The following is a 16410-nucleotide window of genomic DNA, read 5'->3' as shown; positions in this document are numbered from 1 at the left end:
GATACGTCTCCAACGTATCTATAACTTTTGATTGTTCCATGCTATTATATTATCAATCTTGGATGTTTTATATGCATTATTATGCTATTTTATATCATTTTTGGGACTAACTTATTAACCCAGTGCCAGTTACTGCTTTTTTCCTTGTTTTTGCCTTTACAGAAAATCAATACCAAACGGAACAAAACTTTTTGAGGATTTTTCTTGGATAACAAGACACCTCGGAAGGTTTTGGAGGAGACCAGAAGAGCCACGAGGTGGCCACAAGCTGAGGGGGGCGCCCTCCAAGCTTGTGGGCCCCCCGTGGCACTTCCAACCCTAATTTTTCTTCTATAAATACCAAAATATTCCCCGTAGACCAGAGGGCACACAAAAAATACTTTTCCGCGGATGCAAGTTCCAGAACCACGAGATCCCATTCAGAGGCCTTTTCCGATACTCTGCCGGAGGGGGGGGGGGGTCGATCACGGAGGGCTTCTACAGACCTACGGGTCCATAGCTAGTAACTAGATGGCTTCTTCTCTCTGTTTGATCCTGAATACAATGTTCTCCTCAATGTTCTTGGAGATCTATTTGATGTAATCTTCTTTTGCGCTGTGTTTGTTGAGATCCGATGAATTGTGGGTTTATGATCAGATTATCTATGAATATTATTTGAGTCTTCTCTGAACTCTTTTATGCATGATTAAGATAGCTTTGTATTTCTCTCCGATCTATTGATTTGGTTTCGCCAACTAGATTGATTTTTCTTGCAATGGGAGAGGTGCTTTGTAGTGGGTTCAATTTTGCGGTGCTCAATCCCAGTGATAGAAAGGGGCATGGCACATATTTGTATTGTTGACATTAAGGATAAAAAGAAGGGGTTTATTCATATTGATTGGATCTATCCCTCTACATCATGTCATCTTGCTTAAGGCGTTACTCCGTTTTTGTTAGCTTAATACACTAGATGCATGTTGGATAGCGGTCGATACGTGGAGTAATAGTAGTAGATGCAGGCAAGAGTCGGTCTACTTATCTCAGACGTGATGCCTATATACATGATCATTGCCTTGGATATCTTCATAACTATGCGTTTTTCTATCAATTGCTCAACAGTAATTTGTTTATCCACTGTATGCTCTCTTTCAAGAGAGAAGCCTCTAGTGAAAACTATGGCCCCGGGTCTACTTTTATCATATTATTTTCAGATCTATAAAATAAAAAATAATAAAAATACCGCTCTGCAATTTATTTACTTTTATCTTATTTAGCACTTTTACTTATCTTTTATATCCATCACTATCAGATCTCATCCTTGCAAGTAACCATGAAGGGATTGACAACCCCTTTATCGCGTTGGGTGCAAGTATTTATTTGTTTGTATAGGTGCAATTATTGGATACTTGTGTGTTCCTCCTACTAGATTGATACCTTGGTTCTTAACTGAGGGAAATATGTATCTCTATTTTCCTGCGTCACCCTTTCCTCTTCAAGGGAAAACCAACGCAAGCTCAAGAAGTAGCAGATACTGGTTCGGTTGCTCTTATTTGTAACTCGAAACAAAAGCTACGGAGTAAACGGAAACTAGATAAGGACGAGGTGACGATGCGCGTTGGAAATGGTTCAAAGGTTGATGTGATCGCCGTCGGCACGCTCCCTCTACATCTACCTTCAAGATTAGTTTTAAGCCCAAATAATTGTTATTTGGTGCCTGAGTTAAGCATGGACATCATATCTGGATTTTGTTTATTGCGAGATGGTTATTCATTTAAGACAGAGAATATTTGTTGTTCCATTTATATGGATAATATCTTTTAAGGTCATGCACCCCTTGTGAATGGTTTATTCTTGTTGAATCTTGATCGTAGTAATACACATGTTCATATTATTGATGCCAAAATATGCAAAGTTAATGATGATAGTACCACATACTTGTTGCACTGCCGCTTAGGTCAAATTGGTATAAAGCGCATGAAGAAACTCCATGCTGATGGACTTTTGGAATCACTTGATTATGAAACATGTGAGCCATGCCTCATGGGCAAGATGACTAAAACCAGGTTTTTTGGCACAATGGAACGGGCAAGCGACTTGTTGGAAATAATACACACCGATGTATGTGGTCCGATGAGTGATGAAGCATGCGGTAGGTATTGTTATTATCTTACCTTTACAGATGATTTGAGTAGATACAGGTGTATTTACTTGATGAAACACAATTATGAAATTCTGAAAAGTTCAAGCAATTTCAGAGTGAAGTTGAAGATCATCGTGACAAGAAGATAAAATGTCTACGATATGATCGTGGAGGTGAATATATGGGTTGAGAGTTTGGTATGTATTTAAGACAATGTGAAAATTGTTTCACAACCCACGCCACCTAGAACATCACAGTGTAATGGTGTGTCCAAACATCATTGCCGTACTCTATTCAATATGGTGTGTTGTATGATGTCTCTTACCAATTTACCACTATAGTGTTTGGGCTATGCATTAGAGACAATAACATTCACTTTAAATAGGGCACCATCTAAATATGTTGAGATGATGATAACCCACAAGTGTAGGGGATCGCAACAGTTTTCGAGGGTAGAGTATTCAACCCAAATTTATTGATTCGACACAAGGGGAGCCAAAGAATATTCTCAAGTATTAACAGTTGAGTTGTCAATTCAACCACACCTGAAACACTTAATATCTGCAGGAAAGTATTTAGTAGAAAAGTAATATGGAAGTAACAGTAACGGTGGCAAAAGTAACAGTATTGGTTTTGTAGTGATTGTAACAGTGGCAACGGTAAAGTAACTAAGCAAAGATCAATATGTGAAAAGCTCGTAGGCATTGGATCAATGATGGATAATTATGTCGGATGCGATTCCTCATGCAACAATTATAACATAGGGTGACACAGAACTAGCTCCAGTTCATCAATGTAATGTAGGCATGTATTCCAAATATAGTCATACATGCTTATGGAAAAGAACTTGCATGGCATCTTTTGTCCTACCCTCCCGTGGCAGCGAGGTCCTATTGGAAACTAAGGGATATTAAGGCCTCCTTTTAATAGAGTACCGGAACAAAGCATTAGCACTTAGTGAATACATGAACTCCTCAAACTATAGTCATCACCGGTAATTGTCCCGATTATTGTCACTTCGGGGTTAACGGATCATAACACATAGTAGGTGACTATTGACTTGCAAAATAGGATCAAGAACTCATATATATTCATGGAAAAATAATAGGATCAGATCTGAAATCATGGCACTCGGGCCCTAGTGACAAGCATTAAGCATAGCAAAGTCATAGCAACATCAATCTCAGAACATAATGGATACTAGGGATCAAACCCTAACAAAACTAACTCGATTACATGATAAATCTCATCCAACCCATCACAGTCTAGCAAGCCTACGATGGAATTACTCATGCACGGCGACGAGCATCATGAAATTGGTGATGGAGGAAGGTTCATGATGACGATGGCGACGGATTCCCCTCTCCGGAGCCCCGAACGGACTCCAGATCAGCTCTCCCGAGAGAGATTAGGGCTTGGCGGCGGCTTCATATCGTAAAACGCGATGAATCCTTCTCCCTGATTTTTTTCTCCCCGAGCATGAATATATAGAGTTTGAGTTGAGGTCACTGGAGCCTCAGGGGGCCCACGAGACAGGGGGGGGCGCCACAGGGGGGTGGGCGTGCCCCCCACTCTCGTGGACAGGGTGTGGGCCCCCTTGCGTTGATTCTTTCGCTAGTATTTTTTATATATTCCAAAAATATTCTTCGTGAAGTTTCAGGTCATTGCGAGAACTTTTATTTCTGCACAAAAATAACACCATGGAAATTATGCTGAAAACAACGTCAGTCCGGGTTAGTTCCATTCAAATCATGCAAGTTAGAGTCCAAAACAAGGTCAAAAGTGTTTGGAAAAGTAGATACGATGGAGACGTATCAACTCCCCCAAGCTTAAACCTTTCCTTGTCCTCAAACAATTCAGTTGACAAACTGAAAGTGATAAAGAAAAACTTTTACAAACTCTGTTTGATCTTGTTGTTGTAAATATGTAAATCCAACATTGAAGTTTTCATCAAAGATTATGAACTAACCATATTCACCATAACATTTAGGTCTCATGTTTACCCATATCAATGGCATAATTAACTAGCGAGCAATAATAGTAAATATCGGATGACAACACTTTCTCAAAACAATCATAATATGATATAACAAGATGGTATCTTGCTAGCCCTTTCTGAGACCGCAAAACATAAATGCAGAGCACCTCTGAAGATCAAGGACTGACTAAACATTCTAATTCATGGTAAAAGAGATCCAGTCACAGTCATACTCAATGTAAACTAATAGTAACACATGCAAATGACAGCGGTGCTCTCCAACTAGTGCTTTTTAATAAGAGGATGATGACTCAACATAAAATTAAATAGATAGGCCCTTCACAGAGGGAAGCAGGGATTTGTAGAGGTGCGAGAGCTCGATTTAGAAATAGAGATAAATAATATTTTTGAGTGGTATACTTTCATTGTCAACATAACAACCGAGAGATCTCGATATCTTCCATTCTACACACATTATAGGCGGTTCCCAAGCAGAATGGTAAAGTTTATACTCCCCTTACCACTAACAAACATCAATCCATGGCTTGTCCGAAACAACGGGTGCCTCCAGCTAACAACAATCCTGGGGGAGTTTTGTTTGCAATTATTTTAATTTAAGCATGGGACTGGGCATCCCGATTACCAACCATTTTCTCATGAATGAGGAGTGGAGTCCACTCCTCTTGAGAATAACCCGCCTAGCATGGAAGATATAGATAGCCCTAGTTGATACATGAGCTATTCGAGCATACAAAGCATAATTTCATTTGAAGGTTTAGAGTTTGGCACATACAAATTTACTTGGAACGGCAGGTAGATACCGCATATAGGAAGGTATGGTGGACTCATATGGAATAACTTTTGGGGTTTATGGGAGTGGATGCACAAGAAGTATTCCCGCTTAGTACAAGTGAAGGCTAGAAAGAGACTGAGAAGCGACCAACTAGAGAGCGACAATAGTCATGAACTTGCATTAAAATTAATCAACATTGAGTGCAAGCATGAGTAGGATATAATTCACCATGAACATAAATATCGTGGAGGCTATGTTGATTTTGTTTCAACTACATGCGTGAACATGTGCCAAGTCACGCCACTCGAATCATTCAAAGGAGGATACCACCCTATCATACCACATCATAACCATTTTAATAGCATGTTGGCACGCAAGGTAAACCATTATAAACTCCTAGCTAATTAAGCATGGCATGATCAACTATAATCTCTAATTGTCATTTCAAACTTGTTTGCTTCATAATAGGATGAATCAGGAACGATGAACTAATCATATTTACAAAAAACAAGATAGGTCGAGTTTATACCAGCTTCTTTCATCTCAATCAGTCCATCATATATCGTCATTATTGCCTTTCACTTGCACGACCGAATGGTGTGGATAATAATAATAGTGCACGTGCATTGGACTAAGCTGGAATCTACAAGCATTCAATACAAGGGAGAAGACAAGGCAATATGGGCTCTTTGTTAGATCAACAATAATGCATATAAGAGCCATTCAACATTTTCATCATGGTCTGCTCCTCTTGACCCCCAAAGAAAAGAAAAGAAACAAAACTATTTACACGGGAAAGCTCCCAACAAGCAAAAGAAGAACGAAAAATCTTTTTGGGTTTTCTTTTAATTACTACTACTACAGGCATGGGAAGTAAACTAGCTAAAAGCTATAACTAATTTTTTTGTGTTTTTCTTAAGGTTTTTCAAACACACAAGAAGAATGCCGGAAAAGAAAATAAACTAGCATGGATGGTACAATGAAAAAGTATGAGCACCGACAACTAGCATGAGTGTGTGAACATGAATGTAATGTCGGTGAGGAATACGTACTCCCCCAAGCTTAGGCTTTTGGCCTAAGTTGGTCTATGGCCATGGCTTAAAGCCGCCCTCTTCGGTGTACGGAGGAGTGTCCTCTGGGTGTCACTGGTTGGCGATCTCCCCCGGATCCCACTGATAAACACACTGACGGTAAGGATCAAGTGGTGGCTCCGGCTCAGGCTCTGGAGCTGATGTCAGGCTCCAGTATGCATGAATGGCCTCGGGCAAAACAAGGTACATGCCTGAAAATATGTTGAACAAAGAGGGAGCAGGCAAGGTAATAGTCTCAAAGTAATTTTTATCAAATATCAATCTATATTTAAGCATCTTCTTCTTATCCTTAACAATAAAATCATGTGCTACCATACTCTTATAATCTAGAAAAATAGGGGGCAGCAACTTTTCCTCTTTCTCATAATGCCTAATAGGTATGTTAAAGTGTGCAGCAAGGCGCGAGGCAAAGATGCCTCCAAAGACAAGACCCTCTGTACGGTTCAGATTTAACCTTTTAGCAACAATAGCGCCTAAACTGAAAGTGGTATCACGAAACAAGGCATGTCGCAAAATAACAATATCATGAGCACTAAGATTTCCACATTCCCGTGACCAACTAAGCATCTACTAGCAAATATTGCAAAGTAACATAGAACAGGAAAGATGTATGCTAGTAATTCTTGCATCGGAAACTTTCCTCGTTTCCCGTATAGCAATCATATCAATAAATCCCTCCACATCATTACGATGTGGTTCCTCTATGTTGCCCGCAAAGGGTATCTTACAGACCCTACAAAACTCGTATAGTGACATCTCCTTAACCTTATCATATAAATGAAATTCCACCGAAGGTGGTGATTTCTTAGCATGAAAGTAAAAAATTTGCACGAAAATATTAGTGAGGAGGAGATATTGTTCGCGCTGGTCGCGGAGGAAGTCGACGAGGCCTGCATTCTCAGCCAAATAATAAAAGTCTTCATAAATTCCGGCTGCTCTCAAGAACTCATCACAAGGCCATTCGCACGACCGAACCTCCGCAATGCGAGGGAGATTATATTTGGGCTTCTTATTCGCTTCACTTTGCTTATCCTTCGAGCTTCGACTCGAAGAGCCCCTCAGCAATCTCTTCATCATTTCCTCTGAAAAATTTCTGAATTTTTTAGTAACTCAAAATAAAAGTGAACCAAACTCAACAAGATTGATAGCAACTACTCCCACAAGTACCTAGAGGCCATATCATGCAATGAAACTACTTTTGACAACATAAATTTGACATGCAAGCTCAAGAACAGGGTCACCTAAGCAGCAAAAATTTACAATAAATAAAGTACTAGAACAAGAACTAATTGGACCATTGGAGGAGTCACATACCAAAGAACAATCCCCCAAAGCAGTTTTGTGAATGGAGCTTTGAGCAAGGAGATCAAAAATGGCAGCAAGATGAGCTAGAACTCGGGTTTGAGCCGGTGGATGATTTTTTCTAGAGGAAGACGGAGTGTGTGGGTGCAACAATAAGTGGAGGGGGCCCACGTGGGGTCCACGAGGCAGGGGGCGCGCCCTCCACCCTCGTGGGCACATGGTGGGTCCCCTGGTGTGTTCTAGTGCCAATGATTCTTAAAAATTCTAGAAAAAATCGTATTAAATTTTGAAGGCATTTGGAGAAATTTTATTTTCAGGGCATTCTTTTATCACAAGGACAATTCTAGAAAATAGACAGAAAATATTATTTTTTGCTTTATTTAATCTAAATAGCAGAAAGTAAAAAAAGGGTACAGAGAGTTGTGCTTTCTAACTTCATCCATCTCATGCTCATCAAAAGGAATCCACTAACAAGGTCGATCAGGTCTTGTTAACAAACTCTTTCCGAATCGCATGAAACCGGAGAAATTTCGAATACACTAGGTTACCTCAGTGGGGATATGCATGTCCCCAACAATAAGAATATCATATTTCTTCTTAACAGTAGGAAGAGGAAATTCAAAACCTCCAATAATAATCATTGAAGTTTTTCCAATAGAATTAATACTGTGGACTTGAGGTTGTTTCCTCGGAAAGTGTACCATATGCTCATTAGCATTAACATGAAAAGTGACATTGCCTTTGTTGCAATCAATAACAGCCCCTGCAGTATTCAAAAAGGGTATACCAAGAATAATAGACATACTATCATCCTCGGGAATATCAAGAATAACAAAGTCCGTTAAAATAGTAACGTTTGCAACCACAACAGGCACATCCTCACAAATACCGACAGGTATAGCAGTTGATTTATCAGCCATTTGCAAAGATATTTCAGTAGGTGTCAACTTATTCAAATCAAGTCTACGATATAAAGAGAGAGGCATAACACTAACACCGGCTCCAAGATCACATAAAGCAGTTTTAACATAGTTTCTTTTAATGGAGCATGGTACAGTTGGTACTCCTGGATCTCCTAGTTTCTTAGGTATTCCACCTTTAAAAGTATAATTAGCAAGCATGGTGGAAATTTCAGCTTCCGGTATCTTTCTTTTATTTGTAACAATATCTTTCATATACTTAGCATAAGGATTCATTTTAAGCATATCAGTCAAATGCATATGCAAAAAGATAGGTCTAATCATTTCAGCAAAGCGCTCAAAATCCTCATCATCCTTTTTCTTTGATGGTTTAGGAGGAAAAGGCATGGGTTTGTGAACCCAAGGTTCTCTATCTTTACCATGCTTTCTAGTAATGAAGTCTCTCTTATCATAACGTTGATTCTTTGATTGTGGGTTATCAAGATCAATGTGACGGCCTGGTTTTTGCCCTCTTTTATTTGCCTGATTTTCTTTTGGATTGATTTTGAAATTTGGAGTTTTGAATCTTTTCATATGGACTTAAACACTTGGGTACCCCTTGGCTTTCACCCAAGTGTCCCATTTCCCTCTCTAACCATCATTCCCACTCTGGTTCATCTCAAAATAATTATTGGAATATTTTTCTTAAATGAAAAATATTCATGTCCCTCTCTTAAACCCTAGCTAGATCAATGTGCTCCAAAGCAACCCCAAATTTTCTTGCCCAAAAAAATTTGAGAAAATTCACAAATATTCTTGGACCCTAGGGCACCTTCCTGAGCAAAAATACTGCATAACTTTTTGGAATATTTTTGCTACAGAAAATATTTTCAGTTCTGGACAGAAATGGTGGTTTCTACAACAACTACCATATTACTTGCTCCATTGGGGCTGATTTTTCTTGTGCATCATCACCTTAGTAGATGATTGCTAACATCGAAAGCCCAGCTCCCAACTCCCAGCCATTTGACCTCAGTAACCTCTCAAAGTTACTGATCAGAAACTTACTAGGCTTGTGAAATCTTTTCTACTGCGTCTGGATCCAAACCATAGCGTGGTAAACTTCAAAACTACCACGAACAACATGCCAGACATGAAGTTTGGGCTTAGGTCGGCCTGAGGTCAGAGTTCACGCGGTGACCGCGTTCATCCAGGCGTGCTGGCATATGGCCGACGCGCTCTGCGACGCGCCCGAGCCTCTGTTGATCGCGTGCTCGCTTCCCCGCCTGCCTAAACTTGCCAAACCCCGCCACCATCTTCATCCTACCTCCCTTAACTCTCCCCTGGCACTCGCTGACGCCGGAGCTCGCCGCAGCGAGCACAGGCGCGGTCCATCCAACATAACAGTGCGGTGCACACTGTGCTCGTCGCCTTCCTCTCGATCCTGTGCTCGTCCCCGTTCGCCCATAGTCCCCGCATGAGCTGCGTCTTCTTCTCCCCCTCTTACTGACGCCGTTCATCGCCGAGCACCGTGTCCAGGTGTCCAACGGCGGAGCCCGAAACCCCCTCGACGCTCGGCTATAAATAGAGCCCTCCCCAGCCTCCTCGAGCACCATCCTCCACTCCCACACACTCCACAACCTCATAGAGAACCGTAGCCCGACCAGGCAGGCCACGGGCCACCGTCCCTGAGCTCGAGCTCGCCAGCGATCCCCTTGGGTCATCTCCGTAGCTCCGGCCCCTCCCAAGCCTGGGCAACCCTTCCAGGTCCTCCACCACTCTGCGGTGGTGCCTTCTAAGTCAACCCTTCGACGTCACCCCCTAGTCTGTCTTTATTTAAATTCAAAATTCATTTATATCCAGAGAGCTTCAAACAACTATAACTTTTCAACCATAAGTCCAAATGAATTGATTCTTTTTGCATTGTGTTCTTTGTAAAGAAATCTAGCAGCTCACCAAAAATGGGATTTTTCCCTGCTGTTTAGATTTTCTGGTGATTTTTAGAAGGGTTCTTGATGTTTTCTTTTTGTGTTTATAAATGTTTTCAGAGAAGTGAAGCTTGTCTTGAGGATCACCAGGTGGCTTGTGAACCTCATCTGCACTAAGGCAAGCCACAACAACATTTTCATGGTGCCATTGCAATATTTGTGATTTTCCTACTTGAATGAATGATTTAATCCATGCATATAGATCACTATTGTGTTATTTATATTCTGTTAAGTGCTTGTCCAAGTTAATATGCTTGTGTTACAAATTTTTTAAAGCTAACTAAGTTGGTAAAGAGACTAGAATTAATTTTTGCTATGAAAGAAATAATATGGTTATGGATATAAGTAATTAATTGGAATTATTTTTCTTGCATGAGAAAAAAATGATATAATTTGTTAGAAAAGATTATGTTTAATTTGAGGTTTAATATTGACCAGAGAAGTGTCAAGAGTTGTTGATGGTTATGTTTAGTGTGGATATAGTTGACTTAGTCTTTTCCGTTAATATGTGATGCACATGTTATTGTTGCACTTCATGGCATACTATGACACCGGTTATTTTCAATTTAAGTTGAACCTGATAATAATACAATTTGAATATATCGTTGAATGGGTCATGGTGCCACTAAATCGAGTTTTTCCCAGTGCAACCACATTTTCCTTTATGGAAAGGCCTTTATTCGGTCTGTTGTCATGCCTCTGGTCGGTGCCTCCAACTAGGGAAGGTTATGGGCGTGCGGTACCCTGGCCCGGTAAGCAGACATAACCTTGTGTGCCCGTTGTTGAGATTTTTGGTACCGGTCCCCGTGACGGACGTTTATGTTTTGGCCACGACGGCGGTCGTTATGTCTTTGGTAGACACGGGGCCACCCAGGACTAGCCTAGTTGGGAGTGAGTCAGAGTGGTCGAGAGAGTGTCATGGCAATGGAGGGGTTTCATCGGAATGCCATTGGTCCACCCGAATGGGAGTACGAGGCCATGGGTTCCGTGGTGTGAGTACAATGCACTACCTCTGCAGAGTGTATTAATCTATCGATAGCCGAGTCCACGGTTGCGGACACGCTTGAAAGTAGGTCACACCATGGGTCAATATTTAATAAAACTTGCACACTAAGTTATGAACTTGGCACTGTTGATGATGGCGAGAAGGCCATCGGGTTGGATAAGACCAAATGTTGGTCGTGGTTGTGATTGCCGGAAGGATCATTGTTTTAGACCAAGTATGGGTCGTGGCTGTGATCGCCGGAAAGATCACGAGATGTTCATAGTTAAGATTTTGAGGTTGGCACGGTGGTGATCCAAGAAGTGATCATCGTTGGTAAGAGGGGTTTTTCTCACAAGAGTATGATCACAGCATGTTGGTTATATTGTTGCATCGTCAATAATTGGTTAATTATCATGATATTGTTTGTCATTATATTTATGTCTGTTGTGAGCTTGCAAGTACATTCCATGTACTGACCTGGCGTGTCATGCCAGATTTCAGGAAAGCCGTGTTGGGAAGGAGTGCTGTCCGAGTCTAGATCGTGACCACACCGGTGTCCCTGTGCTATGGAGTTCTGCTACGATGTTGTTCCGCTGCCGCGTAGTTGTTATGATCGAGGTCTTTATGTTCACTAAATAATGTACAGATTGTTCAGCCGCACCGTGTGTGCCGCTTGGCCTCGCTACCTGTTGTAATGTAAACTTTGGTCCGCTAGTATCAATAAAGCAGTTGTTTTCCATACCAAGATGTTGTGTCTTGCCAGAAGACATGGTCTCTGGGCTGGTAATGAATGGTAAACCGGTTGCTCTGAGTCGGGGTGCCACAATCAACAGCAGGTTCAATCTCTACATCATTGTTATTGCTAGGTTGAGCATCAACATGAACATCATCATTAATATTATCACTAGGTTCATGTTCATTACTAGATTGTGTTTCAGCATCAGAAATAGAAATATCATTGGGATTCTCATGTGTGTCAACAACAGGTTCAGTAGAAGCATGCAAATATCATTCTTCTTTTTCTTCCTCTTAGAATAACTAGGTGCATCAACATTAGTTCTTTGATAATCTTGCTCAATTCTCTTAGGGTGGATGATAACCCACAAGTATAGGGGATCGTAACAGTTTTCGAGGGTAGAGTATTCAACACAAATTTATTGATTCGACACAAGGGGAGCTAAAGAATATTCTCAAGTATTAGCAGCTGAGTTGTCAATTCAACCACATCTGGAAACTTAATATCTGTAGCAAAGTATTTAGTAGCAAAGTAATATGATAGTAGTGGTAACGGTAGCAAAAGGTAATGATAGAAAAAGTAATGTTTTTGGTATTTTGTAGTGATGATAGCAATAGCAACGGAAAAGTAAATAAGCGAAGAACAATATATGGAAAGCTCGTAGGCAATGGATCGGTGATAGAGAATTATGCCGGATGTGGTTCATCATGTAACAGTCATAACCTAGGGTGACACAGAACTAGCTCCAATTCATCAATGTAATGTAGGCATGTATTCTGAATATAGTCATATGTGCTTATGTAAAAGAACTTGCATGACATCTTTTGTCCAACCCTCCCATGGCAGCGGGGTCCTAGCAGAAACTAAGGGATATTAAGGCCTGCTTTTAATAGAGTACCGGACCAAAGCATTAACACATAGTGAATACATGAACTCCTCAAACTACGGTCATCACCGGTAAGTATCCCGATTATTGTCACTTCGGGGTTAACGGATCATAACACACAGTAGGTGACTATAGACTTGCAAGATAGGATCAAGAACTCTCATATATTGATGAAAACATAATAGGTTCAGATCTGAAATCATGGCACTCAGGCCCTAGTGACAATCATTAAGCATAGCAAAGTCATAGCAACATCAATCTCAAAACATAGTGGATACTAGGGATCAAACCCTAACAAAACTATCTCAATTACATGATAAATCTCATCCAACCCATCATCGTCCAGCAAGCCTACGATGGAATTACTCATGCACGGCAGTGAGCATCATGAAATTGGTGATGGAGGAAGGTTGATGATGACAATGGCGATGGATTCCCCTCTTCGGAGCCCCGAACGGACTCCAGATCAGCCCTCCCGAGAGGTTATAGGGCTTGGCGGCGGCTCCGTATTGTAAAACGCGATGAATCCTTCTCTCTGATTTTTTTCTCCCCGAAAGCAAATATATAGAGTTGGAGTTGAGGTCGGAGGAGCTCCAAGGGCCCACGAGGTAGGGGGCGCGCCCTAGGGGGGCAGGCGTGCCCCCACCCTCGTGGCTAGGGTGTGGGCCCCTGGTCTTCATCTTTTGCAAGGATTTTTTTATTATTTCCAAATAGACATTCTGTGAAGTTTCAGGTCATTCCGAGAACTTTTGTTTCTGCACATAAATAACACCATGGCAATTCTGCTGAAAACAGCATCAGTCCGGGTTAGTTCCATTCAAATCATGCAAGTTAGATTCCAAAACAAGGGCAAAAGTGTTTGGAAAAGTAGATACAATGGAGACGTATCAACTCCCCCAAGCTTAAACCTTTGCTTGTCCTCAACCAATTCAGTTGAAAAACTGAAAGTGATAAAGAAAAACTTTTACAAACTCTGTTTGCTCTTGTTGTTGTAAATATGTAAAGCCAGCATTCAAGTTTTCAGCAAAGATCATGAACTAACCATATTCACAATAACGCATAGGTCTCATGTTTACTCATATCAATGGCATAATCAACTAGTGAGCTATAATAATAAATCTCGGATGAAAACACTTCTCAAAACAATCATAATATGATATAACAGGATGGTATCTCGCTAGCCCTTTCTGAGACCGCAAAACATAAATGCAGAGCACCTTTAAAGATCAAGGACTGACTAGACATTGTAATTCATGGTAAAAGAGATCCAGTCAAGTCATGCTCAATGTAAACTAATAGTAATGAATGCAAATGAGAGCGGTGCTCTCCAACTGGTGCTTTTTAATAAGAGGTTGATGACTCAACATAAAAGTAAATAGATAGGCCCTTCGCAGTGGGAAGCAGGGATTTGTAGAGGTGCGAGAGCTCGGTTTTGAAATAGAGGTGAATAATATTTTCAGCGGTATACTTTCATTGTCAACATAACAACCAAGAGATGGTGATATCTTCCATGCTACACACATTATAGGCGGTTCCCAAATAGAATGGTAAAGTTTATACTCCCCCTTCACCAACAAGCATCAATCCATGGCTTGCTCGAAACAACGAGTGCCTCCAACTAACAAGAGTCCCAGGAGGAGTTTTGTTTGCAATTATTTTGATTTAGTTTGCATAAAGCATGGGACCGGGCATCCCGGTGACCAGCCACTTTCTCGTGAGTGAGGAGCAGAGTCCACTCCTCTTGAGAATAACCCGTCTAACATGGAAGATACAGACAACCCTAGTTGATACATGAGCTATTCGAGCATACAAAATAGGATATTTATTTGAAGGTTTAGAGTTTGGCACATACAAATTTACTTGGAATGGCAGGTAGATACCGTATATAGGTAGGTATGGTGGACTCATATGGAATAACTTTGGGGTTTATGGAGTTGGATGCACAAGCAGTATTCCCGCTTAGTACAGGTGAAGGCTAGCAAAAGACTGGGAAGCGACCAGCTAGAGAGCAACAACAGTCATGAACATGCATTAAAATTAATCAACACCGTATGCAAGCATGAGTAGGATATAATCCACCATGAACATAAATATTGTGAAGGCTATGTTGATTTTGTTTCAAATACATGCATGAACATGTGCCAAGTCAAGTCACTTAAATCATTCAGAGGAGGATACCACCCTATCATACCACATCACAACCATTTTAATAGCATGTTGGCACGCAAGGTAAACCATTATAAGCTCCTAGCTAATCAAGCATGGCATAAGAAACTATGATATCTAGTTGTCATTGCAAACATGTTTATTAATAATAGGCTGAATCAGGAACGATGAACTAATCATATTTACAAAAACAAGAGAGTTCGAGTTCATACCAGCTTTTCTCATCTCAATCAGTCCATCATATATCGTGATAATTGCCTTTCACTTGCACGACCGAACGATGTGAATGATAATAAGAGTGCACGTACATTGGACTAAGCTGGAATCTGCAAGCATTCAATAAACAGGAGAAGACAAGGCAAAATGGGCTCTTTTGTCAGATCAACAATAATGCATATAAGAGCCACTTCAACAATTTAATTATGGTCTTCTCCTATCGACCCCCAAAGAAAATAAAAGAAATAAAACTATTTACATGGGAAAGCTCCCAACAAGCAAAAGAAGAACAGGAAATCTTTTTGGGTTTTCTTTTTAATTACTACTACAAGCATGGAAAGTAAACTAATTAAAAGCTACAACTAATTTTTTTGGGTTTTTCTTAAGGTTTATTAAACACACAAGAAGAAAGCATAAAAAGGAAAATAAACTAGCATGGATGATACAATGAAAAAGTATGAGCACCGACATCTAGCAATGAGTGTATGAACATGAATGTAATGTTGGTGAGAAATACGTACTCCCCCAAGCTTAGGCTTTTGGCCTAAGTTGGTCTATGGCCATGGCTGGCCTGGCGGATATCCATAATAATAGTTGGGGTCGTACAGCAAAGAAGAAGACTCTGACTGCCACTGGTTGGCAATCATTTCTGGATCCCAATGGTAATTAGACTGTCGTGGAGGATCAACTTGTGGTTCCGACTCTGGCTCTGTGGCTGATGTAGGGTTCCGGTAGGCGTGAATAGCCTCTAACGGAACAAGGTACTGGCCTGCAGATAAATCAAACAAGGAAGGGGCAGGCAGGGTAATAGTCTCAGGATGATGTTTATGAAAGAACAATTTGTATTTAAGCTCCCCTTCCCTATTCTTAACAATAAAATCATGTGCCACCATACTCTTATAATCAAAATAAACAGTGGGCATCAATTTTTCTTCCTTCTCATAATGCCTAATAGGTATGTTTAAATGTGCCGCTAGGCCTGAAGCATAGATGCCTCCAAAGATGGGGCCCTTTGTACGGTTCAGACTTAACCGTTTAGCAATAATACCGCCCATACTAACAGAGTTATCACAGAATAAACCGTGGAACAAAATAATAATATCAGGAACACTAAGGTTTCCACAGTTTCCGCAACCAATTAAGTAACGACAAGCAAATATTGCAAAGTAGCGTAAAACAGGAAATGTATGCTAGTGATTCGTGCATCAGAAACCTTCCTCGTTTCCCCTACAGTGATGGTATCAATAAACC

The sequence above is a fragment of the Triticum urartu genome, chromosome 4A (assembly GCF_056163025.1).
Source record: "Triticum urartu cultivar PI428250 chromosome 4A, HENAU_Tu73, whole genome shotgun sequence".
Taxonomy (NCBI): domain Eukaryota; kingdom Viridiplantae; phylum Streptophyta; class Magnoliopsida; order Poales; family Poaceae; genus Triticum; species Triticum urartu.
The sequence above is the reverse complement of the archived record's forward strand: the minus strand, read 5'-3'. Positions refer to the sequence as shown.